The following is a 19514-nucleotide window of genomic DNA, read 5'->3' as shown; positions in this document are numbered from 1 at the left end:
TCTACCACTTCAATGGAGGGCATTGATGCAAAGGGGGAAACAATCCTCCCACAAAGAAACTGCAGTACAAGTAGTGTGTATTTGCAGATTTGTAACTTTGCATTTGCAGTAGTTCAGTCCTGAATGTGCTTTAGAATGCAGTTGTCCGACAGCTTCTGTCCTCTAAACTGTTCCTAATGGCAAGTCCAATTATTCCAGAACCAATCCTACTCAAACACTGGGATCTTTCCATTTTCCCTATGACCTACCAGATCAGAATAGTTCAGGCATCCACTATCCCTCAGAGAGAAAACTGCATATAATGTTTCAAGGTACAAACCTTTTGTCAAAGTGGGGGAATATCCATACTGGATCAAAAGCTCAAGCTGGGAGCCGCTGTCTGTGCAGCCATCTTACTTATCTTTCTCAAGCCCCAAGTACAGAGACACTTGAAATCTACATTTTTATTTGCTTTGATCTGGATGCCCTGAAGAACTTGAAAGCTGCAATGAAGGTTAAGAATTGGAAGCTGTAGATTTTCCATTAAATTTTTTAGGCATGCGAAAGTAAAGGACAGACGTTGTATTATACCGATTCTCAGGGTGCATTATATTTTGGTTACAATTAAAGCACCTGGTATGTACACAAGTTGCTGGAGCTTGTTTTATTGTTATTGTGAAGTCTGTATGTATATAAGATAATTATAAGACCCAATTTCTTGTCGATTCCTAATTTTGTACTCTCTTTTAAATTATACACATGTTCAGTTTCTGAGCTTCTTGGTAAGAATCATTAATTTCTTCTACACCTGCATGATAATGGCAAGACAGTTTTTCTTCTACAGGAAAGACTATACTTTCCTGTTTATTCACAGCAATATTTTCTTCGCAAACTATTAGAATGTAAGCCTATGCGGCAGGGTCTTGCTATTTACTGTTTTACTCTGTACAGCACCATGTACATTGATGGTGCTATATAAATAAATAATAATAATAATAATAAACTCTCCCACATTTTCCAAAAGGCAAGGAAATCTGCCATCAATGATATGGTTCTGAAGCTTTAACTTCAATGGGACTAATATATCTTTCAAATACATACCAAGCAGGATTTGATGTGCCCATTATATTTCTTATTCTTAAAAATTAATATAAACTTTAAAGAAATAACAATGAATGCATTATTTGTACGCTAAACATCCAGATTTCTTTCCTCGAGGGGAAATATTTCCTCTTTTTACAATTACCATTCTCTAAACAGAAGCTATATAAAAGAGACAAAGAAGAGCCTATTTTGTGGGAAGCAAAGAGCCAACCTGATCCTGTAAGGGACGTTTAAATGTGTCAGATACTGATGGATTAGTGATCAATGGCTTTGAAAAATCAGTTAGAGCCCAGCAACTTAGCTTGTTCCACACAGAGAAGATCCACTGGGGCTTATCAGTGGGATACCAAAGCCAAAGAGGTTAGAAGGCTACCAACTGAGTATTCTACTCACTGGGGACTCACAGGACTATAGAGAGGAATGGTCTAGAGCAGTTCTACCTCTATCAGGACTCAGTTAATGGGGTGGAGAATTGGCAAATAGAACAATTCTCTGTAAAATGATGAAATGGGGCAAAGTAACATCAGTGTGCTGATGATACCCAGCTCTATTTCTATGCGACATCTGAATAAGGAGAGAATGTGCATATTCCGAATCAGTGCCTGCATATAGTGATGGGTTGGATGAAGGCCAACAAACACACTGAATCCTGACAAGACAGGTTTGGCGGTTCCTGGAAACAGGAACTAGGGGGGTTGCCTGTTCTAGATGAGGTTGCACTCCTTCAGAAAGAACAGATATATAGCTTAGGAATATTCCTCAATTCATTCTTGTTGCTGGAGGCCTAGGTGACCTCACTGGAGAGCAGTAAATAAACTGATGATGATAATGATGATGATAGGCGTAAAAATCTTCAAGTTAAGAGAGCTTAGTCTACAAATAGACATGAGTGTTAGAACATAGGTCTTTGCTTTCATAGCCTATGGTTAATTTGGTGATCCTATTCCCCTAGCTAAAGAATTATGACAATTGTAGGGCTTTTTTCTGTCTAAACATGCCTAGGATTAAATCCTAACTATGAAATTGGTTTTAGCGTGTCTACATTTTCTCTTCTAAATAACATCTGAAAGAGACTCAATGACAAGATTTGCACAATATGCTGTTGTGGGTTATTTACCTGACAATGGGATGCAGCAAGGGTTGTTTAACTCTCACATAACCCACATTTACCAGGTTCGCATGACATAACAATCCACAAGTGGGGGTTGTATAAGCAAACTGGCAGCCACATGCACCCTGCAGATACCACAGCCTTACCATGGGTTGATAATGCATGGTGCACTGTTGTGTCATGCGAACATCCCCAATCAGAATTGAGACCAAGGCAGGAGGTGGGGTTTGAGTCATTTCCTCTTTTCCACGATCCCAACAAAAAAAAAATCCCTCCCCAGAAGCAGATATTCTTTCTCCAGGGAGATCATGGGAAAGGGGAAAGGGCTAAACCTCCTCTCCGCGTAAAGTGAAACAGTCTTCCCCAACCTGGCGCCCTCCAGATACTTTGGACAGATCTAAAGTCACTTTGCTACATTAGGAACAAAAAATGTATTATGGATAACTTGGGGCCTTACTAGACCTGCCGGCTTACGCCGGCAGGGAGGTGGAGCTGAGGCGCGCTAACTTTAGCGCGCCTCCCCCGGGCTTCCAGACGGCGGAGACACAGGGAGGATGCAAGCCCTGCGTCGTCCGCCATTTTTTGTTTTTGTTTAAAGGGGCCACGTGTGGCCCGAAGACGGCGGACAAGGTAAGGGTTTTTTTTACTTTTTTTTTTTTAAACGGGGGGGCGAAGGATGGCAGGGTGGGTGGCACGTGGGAGGGCGGGTGAGATCGCGCCGCCCGGGCAAGCGCCGCTTGGCTGCTTGCTCATGCGGCACGATCTCACCCGCCCTCCCACGTGCCACCCACCCTGCCATCCTTCGCCCTCCCCTCTCTTCCCCCCGCCCCGCCGATGGGCACAGCGCTCCTATGAGTGCTGTGCCAGGCAGGTCCGCGGCTTTTCACGGCTCCTCGCGAGTAAGCGAGGAGCCACGAAAAGCCGCAGAAGTCGCTAGACATTCCCCAGCTCCGGCCTGAGGCCAGAGGTGGGGAAAAAGCGCGCCATAAGCGCATTCGCTTATGGCGCATTGAAGGAAGCCTCAGCGCGGCCTGCCTCCGGATTCCCCTGTGCGTCATCTGGACGCACAGCAGGGAAACCGGGTCAGAAGGCGCGCTAAGGCCTCGTCTAGTAAGGCCCTTGGTCTGCTCATAAAACTATCATTATACTTTAAAACGTTTAAAACTAAACTCAGTAAATTTCTAATGATTAAAACTATACTTCAAAATTTAATATACAAAACTAAGTAATTTAATGAGCAACCCAAGTTATACATAACATATTTTAGGTTCCTAATTTATGTCTGACCACAGGGAACTTCATTAATCAATCATTGTAGAAGCCAGAAGAAGAACTGGGGGCATTAAAGACTGGTGTACAGCATCTGTTCTTGTTTGTGAGGAAGTTTAGGGAAATTTCTAAACTGGGTCCTGTTTGTGGGGTGGAGCTTCCTTCTAATCTGAAGGAAAAGTTATTGAGAGTTTTTTTAGTTGGGAAAGACTCAGCTTAGGAATAGTAAGCAATCACATTTAATTTAAGAATCTTTAAGCAATCTCTAAGTATTATTTGAAGAATGACATTTTATTCGCTTTTGTAAATAATTTCCATCAAAAAAGTCTTATTTTTCGTTCATTTTGAAAGATTTTGCTTGTGATAGCAGAGAGTTCCATAGATTGAAGCCTCAAATGTGTGTTTTTTTCCTTAAAGAAACATGGGTGGGATGACCCACATATTGTTCAATCATATGTTGTTTAAGTGGCAAGATAACCTACAATATTTCTCTCTCATGTGAATTTAACCACTACATTCATTGACTGCTACAGCATCTAACCAGAAAAACCTCAGAAACATAGGACTACATAGAACAAAAGCCAATCTGTCATGAATGCATATTTTCTTCACATATTATGCATACATTGGGAAATTATGACTAAGCATGACTTGAAGCATCCCCAAATGTCTATCGGTAAAAAATACATTAGGGCTATGTTTGCGAGCCTGTACAGACAGACAGCCCAATTCTCTCCATGCCGGCTGTGACAGGGCAGGGAGGGGGTGAAGAATTCTGACTCTTGGGCCATGGCTAGACCAGGCCTATATCCCAGGATTGTTCCAGGATCATCCCTGTGCATCCAAATGACACACAGGGGATCCCGGGAGCAGGCAGGGATGACCCCTCCATTTGCCTGGGATAATCCTTAGATCTAGCTAAGGCCTTGGGTTTGAGGTCAGAGAGCTGTCTTCAGCCTCAGATGCAGAAATTCAAAATATCCTATGTCCCTCACATGATCTCTAGGGGCCATAGGATTGCTCCCTAGATCAATAACATTAATAAAGAACAGAAGAAATAATTATGCTAAGGATCTTACAAAGAGCATTAAAAAAAAAACATTCTCCCACCCGCACCCCATGACTTCATTTTATATCTCCAGACTTTCAATAAAAGTCTTCATATTACATAGTTTTTAAAAACCATTTGAGGGGAGTAAAAGCTGGGTAACAATATATAAACACCTTGGCCATGGCTAGACCTACCAGGTCTAGTGCGACAGAGGGGGGAGAATCTTGCGATATGGTTATCACGTGGTGTGCGACATCCCAGGAGGAAGAGGTCATGCCCACCATTTTTTTTAAAAGAAGAAGGAGTGCACAAGTGCTTGAACATCAAACTTAAGTTTTTTTTAAAAAAAAAATCCCCGCTCTCCCCACCCCACCCCTGATGGGCAGAGCTCCTCAGGAGCTCCTTGAGGTTACTCACGAGGAGCCAAGACAACCTGCAACACCCGGCCACACATTCCGTGGTCTTGGGATCATCCCGAGACCACGGAAACAGGGCTAAAAGGATAGGGCGATATCCCAGGTCAAGGGAGGGATCATCCCTCCCTGCTCCCGGGATCCCCTGTACATCATGTGAACGCACAGGGATGATCCCAGGGCAATCCTTGGGATATCGCCCTGTCTAGCTATGCCCCTTGTTTTAAATTCTAAAAGAAAATATTTTATAATCCAAAGTTGTTCAATTTTTCCAATTTTGGGGGAGAAAACAAAAACTGTCATTGGAAAAAAAACGGGGAAATGGTTTTCCCCCCAGATTTTTCTAGGCCTTCACATCTCAACTGATAAGCTGCATAAATCACTTCACCCCTCACCAAAAAAGTAGTGAGAGCTCTTTATTAGAGAGTTCCACAATTCGCCTTTCTACAGCAAGGTGGGAAGGTTATTTTTTCCCCTAGAGGCCCTCAAAATTATGACTGCCTCAATCAACATCAATCTGACATCAACCTGTGTGGAGCAGCAGGAACCAGCACTTCAATGGAGTACAACACGCCTCATAGTTCAAGATCACATACATATAATTCTGAATTTAACCCTGCAGGATCTGTTCTAATATAAATGTAGACAGTATTAAATGCACTGTAGGATGTTCAGTTGAATTTGGTACAACTCATGAAAGTGTAAAAAAATCAAGAAAGTTATTAATCTTTTGTGTTAAAGCCACAGTCGTTCAATATATGACAATCTGATCTATATTTATAGAGATTGACCTTGAAATCTAGTTAAAGGTGTTCTCTCTATCTCCTGAGTACCATATTAAAATGGGGGGGGGGGGGGAGAGGAACAGCCTGCATATAAAAAGTCATTAAAGTTTCATGAGGGCTCATTGAGTCAGCATATTTTTAAACTTTATTCAAGTAATGTAATAAATTACAGTAATTTTAAGATTTAATATCAGCTGACATAGCGTTAATTTCAAACACTAAAAAAAACCTATCATTTTTCTTTGACAAACTGATAGATTTGTCCATCCCTAAATGTTAAATCATGATGAAGATTAACCAGTTTTTCTCTTAAACTTATACTGGAACCTAAAGTGGTTTTTAATTCCTTTTGAATTTATAATCCATTAGGGTGTTCTACCAATTTTTAGAATTTAGGCTACAATTCTATATGAAGTAAGTACCAACTGAATTCAGTGAGACTTAGGTCTCATCTACACCAAACAGGATATAGCTCTATGAAAGCAGTATGAAAGTGGTATATAAAAGGCAGGAGCCACACTAAGCAGGATATAGTGGTATGAAAGAGGTATATGGTATGTGTCAATGGGCCCCAACAGTTGTCAGTGCACTTCAATATCATTATAAAGCAGTAGTGTGGCTCCTACCTCTTATGTACTGCTTCCATACCGTTTTTTGATATCCTGCTTGGTGTAGATGAGGCCTTATTACAAGATTGTGCTGTCAAGAACGTGTAATATATATATAAAAAGTTATTGTAGATCTGTAGTTATTATAGATCTACAAATACAACCCAAACCCTTGTATGAATTTACCTGAAGATTCATTGTTGCAAAGATATTGCTATGGTCTCTCTTTCTAACCTCCCCTGCTTCACCCATGCAACAAGTTGCATTTATTCTGCAATTTCAGTTGTGCAAGTTTCAAGATAACAATACAACTGTTAGCTGGTTAGCATCTTTTGTAGATGATTAGTTGTTAACTTAGGGTGACCATATGAAAAGGAAGACAGGGCTCCTGTATCTTTAATAGTAATGTAGAAAAGGGAATTGCAGCAGGTGTCAATTGAAATGGGTGAACTTCTCTCTTCATCAGAACAGTTAAAGCTACACTAGCTATAATAGAGTGGCCAGATACAAAAGAGGGCAGGGCTTCTGCAGTTTTAACTGTTGTGATGAAGAGAGAATTTCACCTTCTTCAATTGACACCTGCTGAAATTCCCTTTTCTATATTACTGTTAAAGATACAGGAGCCCTGTCCTCCTTTTCATATGGTCTCCCTAGTTAGCTGAGCTCTCAAATTCTAGTTGCTACAATGCAATATTGAAAGTGTTTGAAGGAAGATGAAAAGGGATTGCACATGCATGCTCCAGTGTAACTCGTTTGTTTCAATAAAACTTGCATCCAAGAAGAATGTGGTCTTGATGTATCCATTAGTTTGCCTAAAAATCACTATGTTTATATCCAGTTGCCTTAATAACATGAGTCAATTCACGCCGTAACACTATTTAATACAATATTCTCTAGCTGGCTTAAAAAATAAACTTTTCCTTCTGATTCTAACAGCACAGGATATGGTAGCATATTTTTGTTAAATTTGGCAAGGCCTTTTCCCCTTGCCACACTGGCCAATAATTCTAAAGGGTTCCCAACTTCCCCCTCTACTGTGTAGAATGGTTCACATCTGATCAGGTCTCTGAATCACTTCAGAATACTGGCTGAGGAACACACATCTGAATGACCCTCCATGTAAAAATAGAACGCCTTACATACAAAAAACTGGCATATGGAAGAGGGGAAGCAGAATTTTTTCCCAGTGTTTATTTTACCATGGAAAATTTTCCAGGTTCATTAGTAACAATGAATGGATAGCAATTGTAAATTCCATATTAGGCAAGCCTGGAAGTTTCAAACTTGTAACAATTTGGGGAGGGGGGGATTCAATTAAAAAAAACTACTTTCTGTTGGTGGTACTGAAATTACTGTGCGCCTTACAATCGAAGAAATACGGTATATAACATTTAAGTCGCATTAAATGTACTTTAACATTTTCCCTCAGGTATTTCAAATCAAATACCTATGGTGTACTAAGACCCCCAAAAATAACATGAAGCATGTTGTGTTGGTTGTGGGTTTTTTTTAGCTTTGTTGTTTATTAAATACAAGTAAAATAAACATGCGAAACTAGATAACACTCTAAGGCGGAGTGGGCATCTTTTAGCCTTGTAACCATTTGGCCTACAATTCCTATCCTTCCTCACCATTGGCTATGCTGGCTAGGGCTAATGTAGGCCAACAGCATGTAGAGGGCCAGGCCCACCCAACATCTGAATTTCGAAAAGCAAATTGCCCTATGCAAATGGCCCTGATTTTCTGGAAAACCCACATCACAGAACAGGGTGGGGCAATTCTTCCTGCCATGCTAGTTTTCTATGCGCAGGGAGATTTTTCTTTTCTGTGGGAAGAGTATCAATTCCTCACTTGCATCCTTAAGCATTACAATCCCAGGAGAGTTGGGTCACATAAAGCTGTACAATCATCAACTCTTATTTGCTGAAGTCATCTCAATGGTCTATTACTAAGAACAAAACATATTTTTTTCTGCAGCTATCTCTGATATATCTAGCAACCCTTGTGTCTGTTTCTGGGCAGGAGCCATCATAGCTCAAAAGTAGAGCATATGCTTTTCATGTAGAAGGTCTTAGGCCATAGCTAGACCTAAGGTTTATCCCTGGATCGTCCAGGGGTCAAACCTGTTCATCTAGGTGACACACAGGGGATCCAGTGCTCAGGCAGGGGCGAACCCTGGATGATCCCAGGATAAACCTTAGGTCTAGCTGTGGCCTCAGTTTCAATCCCTGACATCTCCAGTAGTAAGAGGAAAAGCCTCTGACTGCCCTAGACAACTACTGCCAGTCAAAGTAGACAATGGCCCTCTTCAGAAGACACCTTAATCCATGGCTTTAACCATGGTGGTTAAGCCAGAAAGCCAGGCCATATTCAGAAGACACCTTAAACCATGGCTTTAACTATGGTGAATAAAGCAAAAATCCTTATTCACTGTGGTTAAAGCCATGGTTTAAGGTGCCTTCTGAACACAGCCTGGCTTTCTGGCTTAACCACTATGGTGTCTTCCGAATGGGCCCAATGCCGGGCAAGATACAATCCAATCAAAATAAGGCAGCCAGTTTCATATGCTCATATTTTAGATCCATGGTTTGCAAATGCTGTAAAACAGGAGCTTCCCTAAGGCCAAAATAAAACAAGGCAGACATTTTGCCTGTCAGCGCTACCTCTTGCCAGTCCAAAAGAAAACTGAACAAGCAGGATCTAATGTTCCCACAGCATGCCTTGAAGGTCCCAATGGTAAAACCGTGGAGAAACAAAATGTCTAAATAACTTTCTCTCATAGCCCTGATTAAAAATAGAGAAGTAGGATTAGAATTCATGAGCTGAAAACAATGGCATTTCCACACATTTTATTTGCCTTAAAACACATAACTACCAGATATCAAAACTTTCTCCATCAGTATGTGGGCTAGAAACTTTTGTTTTCAAAAAAGGAACTAGCTCTCTTTGCAGGATTTTAAAATCTATAAGAGGCATAGAATCTGCAAGTCAGCCAAACATTTCCCAAAACTGGCTTATAGTCCATAAAAGGAGATTTCAGTTCTTTGAACACCTCTCCCTCAAAAACAACACATACATAGGCACTGTTACTAACACCAAAAACATAGTGAATTGACTCACACATACTGCTAAGCCATGGTTTATTTAACCCATAATTTGTTGCCCTACCCAGGGGTTGAGCCTGTTCTCATGAGCCACTTCCACTTTGCATAATCAACCTCTAACCAATCCAATTGTAGGTCGTTGCATGACATGAAAACTCAGGACACTTTCACTTGGTTTGTGAGTTGTTTTGCCGGGCTACAGAGATGGCAGACAAGAATGGTAAAAACAAACAAATCAGCCTCTCTGCATCCAATACTGCAGTGCCGCAAAGGCATTTGGGATACAGGGAGAGAGCAGGTGAAGGACGAGGGAACAAACAACCCAGCGACTGAGAAAAAAACCATGGTTTGTTGGATCATCTACCAGACAAAGACCCAGTTTGCATGTAACAGTGGCAAATCGTGGGTTAACCATGGGTCACATGCAGGGTTCACATGGAATAACAACCCATAATTCAATGACAACCCTTACTCTGGGTTGTCATTCCATGTAAACAAGGCCTTTGGGTTAACCTACTAATTGTAAGGAGCAAAAAATTGTAAGGGGATTGAGGAGCAAAAAAGTAGGAAAGGCGCAGGACTACTAGTGCCCATGGTGACATGGGCTTTACACTAGTACTAAAGAGAAGGAAATGTGTTTTTAATGCAAACATTCCTTTATCTGGTGAAATACTACTCTCCAGCTAGTATACTGATCTGTAACATGTTGAAGTAGAACATAGGGTTCATCTACACCTGCAGCCCTTGGGGAAGTCAGGAGGGATGATCACAGAGTTTTCCACTTCTGGGATCGTCCCTCGGGGGCCACATGCCAGTGAGTTGTCTAGGAAGTAAAAAGGGACGTTCTGGGGTGACTTTTTTTTTTTTTTAAGAGGAAACATTTGGGGAATTGCGCAGGTGCGATCCTGTGCAAAAAAATTTAAAAAAACACAAAAACTCGGCACTAGAAGACACCAAGTACCATCCCAAATATGGCGAAAATGCTCTCCCCCTCACCCCTGATGCCCACAGACTCCCCACACACAGCTCCATGCCCATTTCCTGAGCCCCGCAACTCATGGGGAAGAGGGAGGACTCCGGGAGGGAGAGCCACACCAGCTATGGAGCTTGGGATGGTACCGAGACGGTGGGGAAAAACAGGAAAAAAGCAGTCCCAGCTATCCCAGAAGAACTGAGCGCTCATCCCTGATTCACCCTGGGTCAGCTGTGGGTCATTTGGACATGCAGGACGACCTCATGACCACCCCAGTATAAATGGTAGGTATAGACAAGCTCATAGTCATATCCTTCTAAACTATACATACCTTAGGTACACACTGCACAATAGGAAAACAAAAATAATGGCAATGCTTACTAATTTTATAAAACCACTTTTACCTTGGAGTCCAAAAAACATGCCTTGGGACCACTTCAACCGTGATTTTCTTCCTACATAGAGAATACTTATACGTATCATCCAGTTTTATAATAGCTGGCATGATTATTTTTAGTTCAATGTTTACTGCTGCATCATTTTCATGTGTATACCACCTAAAGTACTTTGGCAGATGGTCAGGATATAATTTATGGAAATAAATAAATAGGGGAGAAAAACATGCAAAGCATGAATCTATTTTTGTTGTTCTTATGAGCACTGGGAAGCCACAACCAACTGATGCATCTTAGCACGGTACACCTCATGTACATCCAGCAGGAAAGATGTATGTGTAGAAAGGCTGCATATTTCCTGCTAGAAATATGTATGTAAAGTTCATATATGATTTACATGCTTTTCCCTACACAGATAGCACTCATATGATATGAGATAATATATATCGGGGATGGGGAGAATGTAGATCTCCAGATATTTTGATCTCAACTTCCAGCATTTCTGACCAATGGCCATGCAGGTAGAGGGTTCTGGGATTTCAAATCCACAACATCCAGAGATCTACCTTCTGCCCCCACTTCTGATGTATATGATGTACTTTGAATATACATTATACTAAGAAATAGAAATATTAAGCATTCTATTATTACTATACTATATATACAAGACAAATATCACATTTAAAGTGGCTCTCAAAAAGTAACTACAAGCTATTTTGTTGGATTCATGCGATTCAGGAAGAATTAATAAACATGCCACAATTACAGATAACATAAGTACATAATCAATCCAATCCAATCCACTTCTTTCCTTTTAAACATCAGTAATTCATTTGTGCATGGGAACTGAGATTTACAGTGCAATACTATGTATATTTACTCAAAAGCAAGTTGCTTTCTGTTCAAGAGAGCTTACTCCCATATAAGTAGATATAGAACTTCAAACTTAATCCTTTAAATTATTTTGTCTTCAAAATGCAAAAACAAAACTGATCTATGGACCCAGAAGAACTTTGGGTTTGGGCACTTTCCTTACTATATCGTTATTTAATAAATTTATTGGTCTCTTCTCCACAGAAGTTCACAAGGCAACTAAAACTAGAAGATAAAAACCCAGACAGCGTCAACCTCACTATCAATGCAGGAATATTGTCACCTGCAGCAGAAAGCAAGCAAGCAAGCAAGTGGCTTGACAGATATTTCTAAGTAGGGAATTCCAGCGGCAGAATTCCAGCAGCAGGGTTGCAGATAGAAAAGCCCCCATTCAGTGACCTAATATGCTCTCCATGGGAGAGCATATATGAATGGAATCCAGAAATGGAATGCAAATGGCACCACCCAAAAAAGGAACTTTAAATAAAGGTAGCTAGTGATTAAAGAAAAGCTTGCATCTTGCTCAGAAGAATCGAAAGTAAAATGTGAATCTACATGGACCTGCAAAACGTCTTGAAGATATCTACTTCTGCTTGACTGGCCCACCTGGAAAAAAAATTTTTCCCCAAAACTCACAAGTCTAAACTCGCATAGATCTATATCACACAAAAGGCAAACGAGACTGTAACATCTGAAGAGCCTAAGCATGAAGACCGCTTCCAATTATTAACCTTTTTAGAATGGTGGGTCACTCTGGAAGCACCTTCGTTGAGTTTCTTCTCAAGGGTTATGTTCTGGAATTAAAAACAACACAGTTCTGCAAGTCTGTAGCAGAAACAAGCTGCGTACAGAACTGAACATATGAATAATAGTAGTTTTGAACTTTAAAATATCAAAATTAGTAAGTGAGGAATACATAATGAATCTGCCTACAGGAGCCAGCCCCCACATTATGTTAATCATCAGAGGCTTTCCTCCATGTCACATTGCTGTCAGAGGTTCATTTGGAGTGCAACTGTAGGCTGACGTCTGAGACTAGAACCCTCTGTCTGTCATGCTCTGCCAGGCAAAATGGGAGGAGCAACACCCATGGTCTCCCAGGAATCATAGGATTGCTCTGCCTACTAGAATATGAGAAAGGGCCTTATTAGGTACAGCACCAAGATTGTGGGATTCCTTCCTCTGGGAAGTTTGATTAGTCCCTTCTTTGAAGGCCTTTTGGCAAATAATTAAAACAGTTTTATTTCACCAGGTCTTGGGCTTGATCTGAACAGTTAATCCTTTTTATTTGAGCCTTTTATTTGAGCAGGCAACAGTGTTAGCTCTCCATTTGTTGTGTTACTGTATTAGCTCTTTACTTGTGATTTTAGTGTGCTTCATATTTTGTATTATGGATTGTATTGTTCTATTTAGATCATTTTAAGCCTTGGTGGTCTATTTGGACTGAAAACTGGGATTACAAAATGATCGCATAAATAAATGAAAGCAAACGCATACATACAGACATTTTCTCTCTTTTTTAAGGATGATAGCTCACCTAATCATTTGGGGGGGGGGGCGCAATGGAATGTCTGACCCAGCATTCAATTTGCTAGTATACTTGTCTGGCATTTATTTATTTGTTAAATTTATGAAACATCATACAACTAATTTAATTTAAAACAACAGAATAAAATCACAATCAAACATTAAAATCCAGCATAAAATCCAGGTTAATAACAAACCAGCACAATGTAATAAACTGTAATGTACAGTTTATATGCTGTGTTTTAATATTGTGTTTTTAATATTGTATTTTAATGTTGCGAACCACTGAGAGATTCTATTATATTCAGCAGTATATAGATGTTACAAATAAATAAATAATACAGAATACAAGAACAAAAAAAATAGCAACAAGGAACAGGAATTAACACTACACAACAGGGACTAAAATAATAAATCTTCAAAAGCCTGGGAGAACACAAAGATTTAACCTGGTGTCCAAAGTACAGCACTGTAAGCACCCAATAGGCTTCCCTAAGGTGAGCATTCCAGAGTTGAGGAACCACCACTGAGAAAGCCTTTCAGTTCATAGCCACCCCCTGAACTTTAGATTGAATTACTCAGAGAAGGGCTTACATAGATGATCTTCAGTCAGAGATAGTTGCAAAGGGGAAGAGGCATTCCATCTGGTACCAAAGTCCCAAGCCAGGAAGAGCTTTCCAGGTCAAAAGCAGCACTCTGGACATGACTACACCAACCCTATATCCCGGGGTAGTCCCTGGATCATCCTGTGCATCCATATGACGCACAGAGGAACCTGGGGACAACCTGAGACAACCAAGGATTTTCCCCAGGATATAGAGAAATGCGGAAAACCCGATTTTTCCACGGCCCTGGGCCCATCCCACATGTCGTGTTTAGGGGCCATGACACTGTGGAGTGCGAGCCATATAGCTGCTGCTCCCGGGTCTTCCCATCCTCCCCGCAAGTAGCGGAACACTTAAAATGGGCACAGAGCTGCGTGGGGGCAGTCCATGCCCATCGGGGGTGGGGAGCAGGTTCGAGTTATTTTTTAAAAAACACCTCACTTTTTCACTGGAGCGCAATTGCGATCTTCTCTATTGTTGTTGTTGTTTAAAAAATGGAAGCCGCAACTGCCTTCTAGGGCACTGAACAGCCATTAAGACACTGGAGAAAGATTGCGGAAGCCAGTGAGTCCATATCCTCCCCACTCCCTCCCTCTACACCCTATGGTGTAGACATGCCCTTTGAATTGAGACGGAAAACAAACTGGAAACCAGTAAACCTGAGAAAGAATAAACAAGATATTCATAATGCCTGGTCCTGTCCCCAGACCGTTTTCAAAGGCAGCCCCACGTACAAAACATAACAGTAATCCAAACAGGAGGTTAGAACAGCATGAGCCACTGCAGAGAGATTATCTACCTCCAGAAAGGGTCATAACTTGGACATCAGCCAAAGCTGGTAAAAGGTACTCCGTGCTACCAAAACCACTTGAGTCTGTTTTGCAAGGATGGATCCAAGAGCATCACCAAGCTACATGCCTGGTCTTTCAAGGAGAGTGCATCACCCTCCAGAAAAGGCTGAATCACCCCCTGGATTGAGTCTTAAGAGTGTTAGTATTCCTCCATCCCATTACCATGTCCAGACTCTTGTCAAGCATCCCCACAGCCACACCGGGCACCAAAGAGAAGAAGAAACAGAGCTGTGTGTCAATGCACTCCAACCACCAGCACTCCAAAATTATTGGTTTGTTTAAAGAACTGATTCAGTACTCCAAAAACAGAGTCACTCAAAGCAGCTTACAACATACAAAAAGTATATAAACGATAACCAGTCATTAAAACACAAGTTTAAAGCAGCTGCAGTTTCATGTAGAGATTAAGCAGTATGTGAGATAAGAGGGAAACTTGTGGAACTCTAAAGCAAAGATACTACAGGTTCAAGCAAAAATTGCCCAGCTCCATCTTCTGAAAACTTCCATCCAGGTAAGATCAGAACCGCTGCTAGGTGTCCACCCCCACCCACCCCAAGACAGACAGCCATTCCTGGAGGATACTATGTTCAATGGTGTCAAAAGCAACTGAGAGAACAAAGATGCACTCCCCTTGCATGCCACATCCTGCTCCTGACAGAGGTCATCTCACAGGGTGATAAGCCTGTTTTGATGCCAAACCTTGCCTAAAACCCACTTGTAATGGGATCAGAACATCAGTCTCTTCTAAGAGAACCCGGATCTGGTTGTCCACCACACAGTAGAGTACCTTGCCTAGGAAGTGATCATTTACTCTTTCCCTGTAAGTAGTAAGAGCATCCAGTCCAAGAAAGGTTGCTTCACAAATGGTCACATTATTGCTTCCTTTAAAAACAATAGGTCTACTCCCTATCTTAAAGTGAAGTTTACTACCTCCTGGACCTAAGCAGCTGTCCGATCCTTGCCAGATTTAATCAGCCACAAGGGGCAAGGGTCGAGCAAGCATGTGATCAACCAAGCCCTTGTCCACTTCCTTGGGTCCTACAAACTAACTTTTCAGTTGCAAAGTTAGGTTCAGCTTGTAGGTTGGATCAAGAGCTCTTTTTATTTTACATCTGTCTGAACCCTAAAACATCACCTTACAGCAACTGTCCCCAACCTGGTGCCCTCCAGGTGTTTTGGACAACAATTTCCATAAGTCCCAGCCAGCACTGCCAATGGACAGGGACTGTGGGAGCTGTAGTCTAAAACATCTGGCGGGCATCAGGTTGCATACCTCTGCCACAGAGAATTGCTGATTTCTCAAAGGTCAAACCAGAGATTACATGCACTGGATCTTATTAGGGACTGCAGGGAACATGATGTTCAGTTCCTGTTTAGTCCCAAGAGTCACATCACCTCAGCGTCCTCCCACACTAGGGTACAGCTTTGAACAATGTTACTGAAACTACCAATAATAATAATAATAATAATAATAATAATAATGGCAATAACCAGTTATAAACTTTGTTGCAATTCTATGCACATTTACCTAGGAGTAAACCCAACCAAACATAGTGGGACTTATTTCCAAATAAACATATACACAATTGCACTGCATATTAGTCATTTAAACAAAAAAGTTCCAAATGAATGACAGTCTAGAAGTATAAACTGTAAGTATGTGCAAGATTTATAAAAGGATAAACCTCTTTATTGCAATAACTGCTGATGATTTTTTAAAAAAGACATTCTACAAATGACATGAAAATACTGAATATTTAATTCAGCATATCTGCCTGCAACTTCAAACTAATATCCCTGCAACGCCACTAAAGCACCGCAGTTTACAAAGTTACACTGGATGAATATTCAATATTTCCCATACTAATCACATGTTTAGGGCACAACTGAAGACTAATTCTCACTGAGGGGGTAAATCTGTGTCTGAGCTGTAACAGCAAGTGGGAAACTTCACATGACTACATGGTTCTCTATACAAAAATGCATCCATATAGAAATGCAGATGCTACAGGGAAGGATTTTAGCCCAGATACAAGTTTACAACTTCAATGAGAACTAGGCCTCAGTATAGGGATCAAACTGTAAGTTGGAGAAAGAAACTAAACAGGCTAGCAAATAATGATTGATTGATTTTATTACATATTAATACATCTTATTAATATCAGAGGAGCACAGAGCAGAGTACATGAGATCATAACCACCTCCCATTTTATCTTTACAATAACACTGCAAGGTAGGTTAAACTGTGGGATTGTGACTGGTCCAATCCAACACTCTATCCATTACACCACACTGGCTCTCAGTGTGCCAAACACTCCTGCCAAGAATGACACCCAAAATATCAAGTGCTTCATCAGTCTCAGGTGTTCCCAAGTTTATTTAAAGTTTAGAGCAATTCTCAGAAACGTAAATCAATACAGAGAAAATGCTTGGTATTGTATAAAAATGGTTTCATTACACAGCAACTGCATACGATTTATTTTTCATGTTCTCTTTACATTCTGTCTGTGAGCGTGCAGGTTTCCCTCTGACTTCTTACAGTGTTTAGAGCAAGAAGCTTATTGATCAATACTAAGAAATCTATTCCGATTACCAGTAAAAGTCATTGGTACAAGACATAAAGAATTCCCCAAAGAAGTCATCAAAATGATGAGGATTAAGGCTGTGTAATGCGACTACAAGTTCACAGGGAGACAGCAGCAACAGAGTGAATGAGATGTGAGTCTAATGTGACTTGCCATGCCTTTTCTATTGTGACTACCACTGCAAAGTCACAAAAGATCTGTGTGTGCTCTGCACACAGCAAGAGAGGAGGAATGGATCAGCTGGCAGCGACGACAGTTTTGTCCACAGCTGTTTTTACAGCACAGAAACCCTTGCTCATTAATTGCTTTCATTAGCAGCTTTCATTTCTGTTTTCCAATCAGTTCAGGGTTAGAAGATGCCCTTGCTTGCCCTAGGTCAAGAAGCCCTGGGAGATGATATTCTAGATTTTAAATTAATGAGTTGTTTTGCTGACTGCAGTATTACATTACAAGAATGTGGTATGAATTGACATTTTGCTACAATACTGGGGGAAATATTAAAACACCATCAAAATTACAGCTTTTATAGTATAATTCCAACATTATAATTAACATCACAATTGTACCATAGTAGTTTTTTGTAATTGCAATCATTGTAATACCTCGGACATTTGTTACTGGATATTACTTACAGAAGGATCTATAATCATTCTGTGGTATACAAACTCCACATTCTATGTGGAACCGCAAAAGGTCATTGGGAAAGCACTTCACTCAACCAAGGGTTTGCTTTGATATACACACTACTGAGCTACATCAACACTTTATAAGTTACTAGTCCATAGAGTCAGTGTGCAGTCTTCCAGCTCCATACTTTTCCTTTGCAATGCCAAACACAGGCTCATGTGTGATGTGAGCCATTTTCATAAACTCTGGAATGCTTACAGAACATGTCTCGCAACCCACAACAAGCTGCACGGTTATGGTTACATACTGCACTGTGGCAGGATCTTGCTCTTTTGCCCTGGGAATCTCAGGAGATTATTAGCACTTCTGATTTGATTTTTTTCAAATCCTGCAAATATTTACAAGCCCAATACAAAACTATCCCTCACTCAGAGTGTCGAAATTCAGAAGAGGGCAAAACACTGCTGGCGAGCACACAAAACAATGAAGGGAGGAGTGGATGGATTGGGTTTCCAACTCTCCATCGATGCTAATCACTCCCTAGCCCCCGAATTGCACCAAACTTGGTCATGGTTGCAGGAATGCACATGACTCATGGACGTAATGTGGATGGATCTGCAAAAGAGGCAGGTGGGCTGGACTGCCTGTCTGTGTGTGAGTGTGCGTGAGCGTCTTGCGGGGAGCTGGAGGGGGTGGGGGAAGAGAAAGCAAACTGCAGTGCGTGGGACTCGACCCAGGGGAGTCGCAGCTGGGGCTGGACGGCGCATCCTCCTTATCGCCACCCATACAAAACAGTGGGCAGGCGCAGAGAACTTCTGGGGGTGAGAGGGTCACCGGTGGTGGTGGTGGTGGCGGCGGCCACATCCGTAGCCCCCTGCAGAGAGGAGAAGAGGGAGGAGCTGCGGCTCCTCTTCCCTCCCCCTTCCCCCATCGCCCGTCCAGAGCCTTGTGCTTTGAGGGGGAAGCTTTGCGCTGCAAGGGGAACCTGCGGGGCATCCCTGCTTAGCTCCACATGGGCATCCTCCGCCTCCTCTTCCCTCCCTCGCAACTCTGCGCAAGGGCATCATCACATACAGACACCCTCCCCGGCGCCCAGCGGCTCCGCTCCCAAGGACAGAGCCTCCCCAACGCCATGACAGTGTCTGAGAGGGAAACGGAGCGCTTGGCGAGCCCCCTCCCCGCCGAGCCCGGCCCGCCGGCCCTCCTGTGCCCTACCGGCCGCCGGCTCCTTGGCCCCTGGCGCCTGCCTTGCCTTGCCTGGCGAGCGCGGAGTTCATTCATAGGCTGCCCCCGGGCTGGCTAGCGCACCCCATGCGCCCCTCGCCCGCGCACGGCGCGCCAATAAAAAGTTCAGAGCACAACTTACCTAAAATGGCTCCTGCAGCAGCCAAAATACAAACAGCTATTATTTGGTGAAGTTTAGCCCAGACACCCTGCAAGGACAGCCTAGCCTGGCGCCGGCACGCCCCCGCGCTACAGCCACTGGCCACCCGCAGCCCCCCAGCGCCTGCCATTGGAGAGGCGGCGCGTCAGGCAAGCGCAGCCCGCTCCAAGCTTGGCTGCAGCGCGCTTATTGCTAGCTCCATTGTGCTCCTATTTGCATTGATGTGATCGCTGCCGGGATTGGCTGTGGCAGGGACTGTGCAATCCCCCC

At 42.2% G+C, this 19514-nt stretch overlaps 1 protein-coding gene across 5 annotated transcripts in view; it reads right to left on the bottom strand.

Moving 5' to 3' along the window:
• CHD6 (chromodomain helicase DNA binding protein 6) overlaps positions 1 to 19299 on the bottom strand; it is a 130889-nt gene extending 111590 nt beyond the window's left edge. For all 5 annotated transcript variants that reach the window (XM_063144946.1, XM_063144961.1, XM_063144953.1 and 2 more), the window contains exon 1: positions 19227 to 19299. The gene's annotated coding sequence lies outside the window, so the exon portion shown is untranslated. The remainder of the gene's footprint in view (positions 1 to 19226) is intronic.
• Positions 19300 to 19514: the final 215 nt, after the last annotated feature.

The sequence above is a fragment of the Elgaria multicarinata genome, chromosome 1, assembly GCF_023053635.1.
Source record: "Elgaria multicarinata webbii isolate HBS135686 ecotype San Diego chromosome 1, rElgMul1.1.pri, whole genome shotgun sequence".
Taxonomy (NCBI): Eukaryota; Metazoa; Chordata; class Lepidosauria; order Squamata; family Anguidae; genus Elgaria; species Elgaria multicarinata.
Note: the sequence above shows the minus strand (reverse complement) of the source record. Positions and strands in the feature narration are given on the sequence as shown.